Raw genomic sequence first — 10,560 nt, forward strand, 5'->3', positions numbered from 1 at the left:
GCAGTTGAATTCGAATTTGATACTTGAATTATTCGTAATATTCGGAGTATTCGAATATTCGAAGTGATCGAATTTTTTATTGTACTGAATAGGAATCTGAACATAATATATTTTTTCACAGTTTATCGTGAAATTCCTTTCGTATTGGTCATTACAATTATTTGTTTTTCAAATTCCTATTCAGTACAATCCAAAATTCCATCACTTCTATTATTCGAATATTCAAATAATATGAATAATTTACTATTCGCATATTCAGATATTCGAATACTTACAGCTCTAATGTTGATATAGATCTCAATATTAACTCATACTGAGATGATATACTCAACACCCCTTGTGGAATAATTGGTGAAGCTAGACATACAGTAGTTATGCACAAGATAAATAGATTGAGGTTAGGTCTATTTTCCTATGATGTTATCCCTTAACTGGTGAGGTTATATTACTTGTTACACAATTAGTTGTTTTACATTCTCATGTACGAAACAAACAAACATCTTTTTAAGCAACATATTCAATAAAAATAAAATATTCTACAAATATTTATGAAAGTTCTGCGAACCCCAGCTCACCCTGTTAAGGGTTACCTAAAATTTATCAAAAATAGACTGATACAATTATTGTTTTCAAGGGTTCATACAGTAGAGGACAAAAGAGTTAGCATTTTTCTGATTTATTTTATTTTTATTATTTTTTTTAACATTAGCATTGTTTAATATAATATTCTGATAGAGAATTCAAAGCTATATAAAACCCAACACATTAAAGTTTTAAGTTGACATTAAGAAATAATAGGAGTATAAAGAATCCGAAAAATGGGAAAATTTTTGTCCGTTACTTGTGTATGCCATACGAAAATCAAGACACTACGATAACGACGTGAAATAACGTCGACGACAATGGTGTCTGATATGATTCATAACGTGTGCATCCAGATTCCAGTCATCATCAACCTTCGACAATCCCCATGATGCGGGAAGCCAATGTCCTCCTTAAAATCCTTTCAGCTCCTTTGACTGTCATCTTATAACCGAGACACGTGAACGGTTTAGATAGAACGTATTTTTATATTAAGTTACGTATGGACACGAATTATGAACATTAAAAACAAAAATTCTGTGAAATTAAAAATTACAATACAATTTGTGACACGTGATTCATATTCGCATGATGGAATTATTTACGAATTTCTTTAATATTATTAATAGTAGATTTACCAAATTTTAACGTTGGTAAATTTTTTTGTTTGGTCTTCGTTGAAATTTAAATCTGTATTTTGTGACATCTAAATCGTACGTCCCATGATAATACGTAACAGGTTCAGTACCAGACTGTAGATTTTGTGCATTCCTAGCATACACGGCTCTAAAAAGAAAGGTTGACACCTGATTGAACTGTTAATGGAGTAAAGAGATTTCTGTGTGGTTTCACTTTCTGTATTTATTATATTTGTATAAATATCCCCAATTTAATAATTTATAAAATTGTGGATAGTTATACAAATATAAGAAATACAAAATAGCGAAATAGTTTATCACTTTGAATCTACATACCTTAAACATTTTTTAATAACACAAAATTTATTTTCACAAGCTATTTATTTTATGGATACTAAACAAATGTACAGATTAAAAATTAATTATACTGTTTTACCACTGATTTTTCAAAATTGAATATCGTTTTACGGATTGATTTCTTAATTTCACATTTCACTTTTCTTCGATCTCTCTAACATTGCTTATTGTTTTAATTAAACGTTGTCTTAATCATTTTTTAACAAATTTTACTAATCTGTAGCAAATTGTTCAAATTTTACTAATTCACTGATTCGTCAATTTTTTAGAAATTATAAAGATGTTATATAATTTATTTTATAATATCTCGTTCTACTACCTCTACAAAAAAAGTATCTTTTTATATGTAACATAATGGACTCGATGTCTTCAGATGGGATATTAAGAAATGTCAGAGTGACAATGAAAATATTAACCTACTGCGGTGATTTTTCCAATCAAGGTAATCTGCTTTACGAATTCAGCGTGTATTACAGTCAGCTGAAAGATTAATTGTGATTGAAGATCGTGCTCGTACTTTTTTTCCTGACTGCTTAATACACGCGTATGCATAATTGCTTTCATGTTTACGTCCAGGTGTCGAATAAAAGGAAAATCTTGTTGCAAAACGTAAAATTCTAATTTAATTACTAATTTTATAGAATATTGTTATTGATTTATAATTGCATGTTTTTTATAAGTTCCCTGTGTTTGTTTTTAAATGATAAAAAGGTACACAGTTAATCACAAAAGTATGCAATTACCTACAAGATATAACAGATTTTGCATATTTAATCAATGTTAAAGATAGCAATAATAATTATATTTTGAGTTAGTGTAACCACTGGGTAATATATGTATATTATAATAAATTACGATGCATGCAAATAAAAAATTGTACATAATTTATTTAAAATAGTATTGTCATCTCTGGAAGCAGATTTACTATAGATTTACAATGAATTAAAAATTTTATCCAATATCCTCCGAATTTTATCGTACGTTTTAATTCTTTTATACACAGATTTAACTACTTTTTGCACAAAATTCTATGTGTGTGCTTTTGTAAAATTTCTCGATTGAGTATAACATGAACTATAGTACCTATATTACTAATAATAAATTATAATTGCAAATTATGACTTCGACGTTAACTACATGTGTAAAATTAACGGATATGTTGCAGTTTTAGTACATTTCTGTCTAATTTGTGTCTACATTATATTTCTTTCTCGACTTAATGAGACCACAAAAAGTCGTTTATTTTTCTCAAATATTTTCGAAATTGACCCCCAAATCGGAGACATAAATTACGCTTTGGAATGCACTCACAGGAACGAGATTTCTTTCTTTGCGCCAAGCTTCTCGTATATTACGTCGTGCCTCCAGGTTTTTCAGCCCGGTAACTTGATTCAGGGTGTGCATTGATATATTATCACGTAACCGGAAACCGCGAGTACGAACTTCTTGGCACGAAAAAGATTACACTTACTTTCTACTAGCAAGGAAACTTTGGTAACCCGAAAATTCAGATTGTTTTGCTTTTTTTTCTGCTACTGTCTGGTTCGTAATGGCCTTTTCGGGTGAAAACATTCCTTAAAAATTAATGTGCGTTTTCCTATTTTTCTGTATATTTTGAAAATTATAGTAGATATAAAAAATTTGTTACAAGGAAATTTAAATAGCTTTTTAAACGATATAAAACTGTGCAATTAAATTGTTATAAAATTTGTCGTTTAAATAAATAAGTAAATAAATAAACAAATTCTTAACAATTTCATTGCACAACTTTATTGAGCACAAGAAGCCATTCAATTTTTATTGTAACAATTTTTATATATTTATTATAGTTTTCACGATATACAGGGAAATAGGAAAACCCACGTTAACCTTTAGGGGGTGTACTCACTCTAAAAAACAAAATTTGTCGGATACTTTTATTCGGGTGCCCTACAAACATGTGAAGCGTTTAAAAAATCGGAATTTTTAAGCTATCGAAGTCTCCTTGAGTGTTACATGTCGCCCTAGTATTCCTATGACTGGGTTACTGACGACCCATCGATGAATACAGTCACCGAAATGTTTATACAGTAACGAAAAGAATGTATCATTTCATATGTACATATATACACTGAACTTTTGCAAAAAAAGAAGATTCGTTGTAAGTTGCAAAGTGGGTCATACAGTTCCATTAGTCCTTTACAAAAGGTGGGCGTGACTTAATGCACTTTGTCAGACGCGTCTTGGGCCGTTAATACGGTCAGCAAAATATCATAAAAGGGATTCCTGGATAGCAATACATCACGTGCAAAACATTCATAGTCCTAAGACCATTTTTTTTATTGTACAAGAAATTCTCGATGAGTGTTCGAAGGCTCCTCGGCACTGAACATTAAATATTTCATAAATAATGGCCATATGCGGTTGAAACACATTTCATTGGCTGCAGAATTTCAAGTTGTGCCACTGTGCTAGACATCATTAAAAAGTCAGCGTTACACCTTCGAACACTCATCGAAGATTTACTGTATGCTGACGCTGATTTTCAAGAATCTCAGAAAACAATATACATACGCCAAGCCTCACATTTTCCACTTTATATAACAAACAAAACTGTTCGTTTTCCACCATTGTACAAATACATTAACCAATCACATGTGAACTAAACATTACACAGATTATTTTTTTATTAATTGTAAGATTGGAACTATTTTGGAGGGTGCCGCGAAGACGATTTGAAAATTGAAAATATAAACCACCCCTATATGTACTGGTGATTATGAAAGTCGTGTAAGTGAAAAAAAACAACAAAAATTGAGTTTTTCTCTTATTTTATGTTACTTCGATTTATATTTCAATATTAGGGAACTAATTGTCGAAACGAGATAAACATTCATTTTAAAATCACCGACATATGTCCCAGCAGGCCTCAGGTGACTCAGAAAAATAAAATGACCAGTGGATAAGTTGAAAATAATTCCATGAATTTAAATACAGACAACAAGTAGTAGTTACTAATAACGGCTCGTGTAATAAGATATTAGTCTTAAAATTAGAGGTTATGTGCGAAATAACAAAAAGTCATCGAGACTAAAACAATTGTGTATTTGAGAGCAAATGTTCCAACAGTCTGCAAAAATTAATTTGGAACGTATTGTTCCCGTATGTCTTGAAGGGGTTAAGGAGTAAAAAAGCGTGAGCAAGAGAATATGGAATATCATTTATCTACAGTTCAGTTTTATAATAGTTGTGCTCGGAATGCATTTCTCTGTGCCTGAAAGTAGGAATTTTACTGGGGAATCAACGGATCATGTACACAATACAATACATTATTCATACGAATTTTAAACGGTTGTATTACTTAAATATTGAGAATAGGATCTGTGCACATGTAGCATCTTTGTTGTTCCGAGTAACTTCCCAAATCTATTCTATGAAGTATACAAAAGTATTTTACATTTGTTTTGAACCATTCTGTACATTTATAGGTCACATACAAAGCAATAATTTATGCAAGAAGTATCATAGATCCACGATATATTGTATTTACTGATTTACAGTTTCTCAATGTACAGGATGTTTCATTTATTTTTACCACACGCATACATCCAGGTATGATACGTCGTATTTATCATTCTACAAGTTCTTAATATATAGGGTGTTTCATTTATTTTAACCACGTGTATAGATCTATGATATATTACATTTATTATCTTACAATTTCTCAATATATAGGGTCTTTCATTTATTTTAACCACGTGTATAGATCTATGATATATTACATGTATTATCTTACAATTTCTCAATATGTAGGGTGTTTCATTTATTTTAACCACGTGTATAGATCTATGATATATTACATTTATTATCTTACAATTTCTCAATATGTAGGGTGTTTCGTTTATTTTGACCACGTGCATGGATCTATGATACGTTGTATTTATGATTTTACAATTTCTCAATATACAGGGCGTTTCATTTATTTTAACTACTTGCATGGATCTATGATACGTTGTATTTATTAATTTACAATTTCTCAATATACAGGGTGTTATATTTATTTTGATCAAGGGCATCGAATTGAACGAAGCAAGTCTTCGTAGTAACATACAGAGTGTTCAATTTTTTTGCCACCATGAAAATATACGAAGATAGCGATTAATATATACAGGGTGTCCCTTTCAGTCGATCCCCTCGGATACCTCCGAAGTTCTTCATGATTCCGGAAAATATACGGAACAAAATTTAAATAGTTTCGAGGGGGACATAATTTAGTACCAATTGTTTTTTTGTAGGTGTATGCGTAGAGGACGTATGAAGGTCAAGTTTATTTTTTTTTTTTTGCATAAAATCCGTGATCTACCGATCATTTAGTATTTCGAAAGACAATATCGCCGTCGAAAGCGGATACACGCGTTGTCCAGGAAAAAGTTCATCCAGCAAACATACAAAATATCCGTCTGTTCCGATAAAAGCCGGTAAGTTAGTTAAAAGTTGAAATAAAAAACAGCTGGTTAACCTTCGTTGTACCCCGGAGAAAGGAGCTGGGGCCGTTTATCTGGGCGCCGTCGAAATTGTGTTGATAAAAGGAAGGTGAACGATACGTTAACGATAGGGTTAGGTAGATGGAATGCACTTCACACACAAATTATGCGGAATTCCCCGCGGTTGTCCTTTTGTTATGGAAAACACGTTGTAAATCAGTCTTAATTACCGATGGATCTTGGAAACGGTTATTTCTCATTCACCAGGACGAGATTGTAACGTGGAACAACGTCACGTCGAATTTTCTCACTCTGCTATACTTACTATCGCATTTTACATGCAATTAAGGGGTAAAACCACTCTAGCGGTTTGGAAACATAGTGTCACTTTGACAATTTCTTCTGGATAACTAATTAAATAAATGAAAGATCTGTTTAAAGGCCTTTATTGTACACATCCCAGATAGCACATGATGCCTTGAAGACGGTTTAAAGACGCCTTAGACCTAAAATAGCCGTAAAATAGGCGTCTTTAAGACGTCATATTTTTCTTTTTTCAAAACTGCGCTGGAGCTCTGTAGGTGAAGCTTTTTTACTAGGCTAAACACTTTCCAAAGTAAGTAACTTTTATCTCTGGGGACGCGTAGAGGTCATATGAAGGTCACCTTTATATTTTTAAATGGCATTGTGTATGTTTTAATGCACTAATTCGTCATAAGTGAATTAGTACTTTTTGTAGGGAATAACGAGTAGCATCAAATAGTGCATTAAAAAATATACGATTCCACGTAAAACAAACAACGTTGACCCTCATATGATCTGTATAGGTTCACAGAGAATTGTTACCATTTAACTTTTGTCTGAACCATTTTTTGATATCGTCAACAGTTTCGAAAATAATCGAGTGGGTCGATTTAAATGGGTCACCCTGTATAATCGTCAAGGAATATGTAAGTGTATTTCCTTAATTCGACTCTAGCTTAGACCAAGTTTAATTCAAGAAACAGCAATGCAACAATTTATTGAACAGTATGCACGATGGTCAAATGTAAAAAAGAAGTTTCAACAGTGCAAATAATGGTTAAAATTTGTAGCTATTCTGTTAGGAAAGGAATTGCCATTAGTTAACGGTATTATCGTTCTGATGTGCTGAAACGTAATAATGTACATAGTCCTGCGTCCTGTTGCAGCAATAAGACCCGTGTTTTAAGGGTCTTCTTTACGACCACACAGGGTGTCTCATGTATAAAGAAGAACTAAATTATTTCCAGAAGTATTGAAATTAAGAAAATAAATATACTAACAAGAGAAATTTATTTGATTTCGAGATTTGTATCTGCTGATGATAGAAAAAGTCTCCACCAAGGTCAACTTGAAGGTTATTTTAAGGTCATTGGTACTTTTTTTTGTATATTATATTCTGTTTTTTTTTAACAATGTGACGTTGTAGTGGTTCTAAAGATGAATTCAACGAGCTGTGGCATCATGACCTTGAAATGACCTTAACCTCTTGAGGCATACTGGAAAATAAAAATTATATATTTTGGGCCATGTTTTTTACTTCATAGTACTATAAGTTTGTTGTCCACCAAACTTATTAAAAACTATTTCTTTTAGACTTTCAAAAATTTCGTAATGCCTTGTTACGTTTAGTGCATATTCGAATTTTAGAAACTTAAGTTTAAACGTTAAATGTTAAACTTTAAGTTAAAAAACTCAGTTTAGTTTAACTTAAGTTAAATTAAAATGTTAAGTTATATTAAATTTAAACGCCTTCAAAGTTATAGAAATTAAATTTAACCTTAAAATAATTAAGTTTTAAACTTTAAACTTAATTGAAGAAGTATAATTAATTAAATCTTTCTTAATTCATTCCTTCTGATGAAGTTGTTCATTACAACATTGTTTATGGTGTCGAACATCTGTTCCTTAAATATACATGTATGTTCATGACAAAAACGAAGACAAAGCATTGAATGAAATAAGAGCATACACTGAGGTTGACATTAAGCCGAGCCAATGTTGATGGCTTCGCCACGTGAGAGCTCTGATGTTGTTAAATGCATGACTAGACTACAGACTCACCTAACCGATGTACACGTATATCACGTGTCCAAACATAAACTATTCATTGCTTTTATTCACACTTTCATTTGAACCGTAATTCGATCTTCTGCAAACCAAAAACCGTTATTGTTATATACTATAATACTTACTACACTATATATTTATTATACTCCACGATACTTTAGTACGTTCAAGACAGAGATAGGTAAATCCATTATCTAGAATTGTAGATAATGTAGGATCTAGATAGAATTTAGATAAAACCTAGATAAAATGTAGATAGAGTCTAGATAAAGTTTAGATAGAATCTAGATGAAGTCTAGATAGAATTTAGGTAGAATCTACATACAATCTAGATAGAATCTAAAAAATGTAATTTCAGTTTTTGGTAATATGCTAGATTCCATCTAGATTCTATCTAGATCCTATTTGGAATCTATCTAGATGGAATGTAGCATATTATCAAAAACTGAAATTACATTTTTTTTAAATATTCAAAAACCAATGTGAAAATTAAAATTAAAATTTTGTTAGAAAAGTGTTTATAGATATACATATTGTGGAACTAGATTAATTATTCTGATCTATCGTAAATAAAAATTAAAATATTAAGAATTACATTTTTTTTTTCAAATGAAGCAAACACTGAAAAATGTAAGGAATATTTGTTTGTATAGAATTAATACAAATGAATATAATAAATATATACATAATTAATATTCCTATCTATCTCCAAATACAATAAGATAATATTGTTTAGAAAAGTGAGATTTTCACCACAGACGTGTATAAAAGTCGAAGTTACAAGAGTATACATTATATAATCGTAAAATTTTAAGTCAATCCACGTACCAATTTTTAGAAAATCGTGCCAACCAACTCACAAAGTATGGTTTCGCGTGGCAATGTTTATTTTGTAATCTGCTACAATCTTTTCCATGAAAGGATTTACATAACATAGCAAATTCTACAATATATGCAACCAGATTGAATATTTAAATTAATATCTAGCATAGTTTTTCTTAAATAAAATTACCTTTTATTTCATGAAAATTATTTTTCTTAAATAAAAACATTAACCTCAAATTACGACAAAATTTGTCATGAGATACAATTATTTTTCATTTACAATTTTTTACATACAAGTAGTTACTCAAATTCTACAATATATTATTAAAAGCTGTCGTAGCATTCGACTACACATAAAATGGTCAAATAGTGAATTTCAGTTTCTGTTTTTTCATTTAACAAACTTTGTGAATATCAGATGTGCAAATAAGATAGTTCCAATACGGTAGCAATACATTTTCGATTCCGTAAATCTTTCCAATCTTCTGTTTAGTTAAAATGGCGGGGTATGCTGGGAAGAAATAACGAATATTTTTAAAATAGTCTAAATAGTTATTTAAAGTGTCTAAGGTTATCTTGAGGTCATAACTCACGCATGTTCGAATGCATTGTTTCGTCTACTACAAGATACAATAGAAAGAAAATACATACTTTCCTGCAAAAAAACAGCAGTGACCTTGAAAAAATGACCTTAAAAAAAAATTTTATTTCTCTCCCACAGTATTACCCTTTCGAAACCAATTCAAATTGTGCTTCAAACATTTCTCGATCCGTAACTTCCTCAAATCCAGTGCAGATTGCAATATACCTTGTAACGTTTGTTCTGAAACTATTTTACGTTTAATTTTTTATTATTACACGGTTTTATTTACGTTGGTTCCTCTATTTGTCTGGGTAAAATCTTGAAATCAATTTTCGTCCCACTTTTACCAAACCGATTCCCTTGAAATTTTGCACACATACATATGTATTTGCAATAACAATACAATATTTCAGAAATTTCAGTTGATCGATTAAATAAAATTACTTTTCAGTCCATTTTTGCATTGCATTGTACTGTGATGCTGTATTTTCTAAAAATTAGATTTAAAAAAAAACGCAAAATAGGTTGAAAAGGAATTTAAAAAAAAGTTATTGTACATTGCAATGCGCACTGGTTCTGAGGAGGTTAAAATGGGAGAAGATATTAAGATGGCCTGTTTTCAGCTGGGATCGTTGATTTTCGAGTGACTCGTCGAGAATAATGCGATGAGTAGAACAGGCAACTCGGTGTAAGAAATCGTGTGTAACAGCTGATACAAATGAGAAACGGTTCGGAAATCGTTTTTGATTGTCGTAATCCGACCTGATTGGCAGCACATGTGGTACAATCATGCGTCTACTTTCTTACGCAAGATTCTGTTGTCACTAGCTGATTCAAGGCCGATCGTCTGCAATTTATTCACGAGGTCCCTTAATCCGTTTGCTTGACAGAGGCGGAACTTTGGGACGTATTTAGAATGACCATCAATGAAGGCTGTCATAGGTGAACCGGTTTAGTTCTTCTTAATTTTCGGAGTGATTCTCTGGTCCAGATCAACGCACTTTAATTAATCTTTATCCTG

The sequence above is a fragment of the Dufourea novaeangliae genome, unplaced genomic scaffold (assembly GCF_001272555.1).
Source record: "Dufourea novaeangliae isolate 0120121106 unplaced genomic scaffold, ASM127255v1 scaffold498, whole genome shotgun sequence".
In the NCBI taxonomy this organism is placed as follows: domain Eukaryota; kingdom Metazoa; phylum Arthropoda; class Insecta; order Hymenoptera; family Halictidae; genus Dufourea; species Dufourea novaeangliae.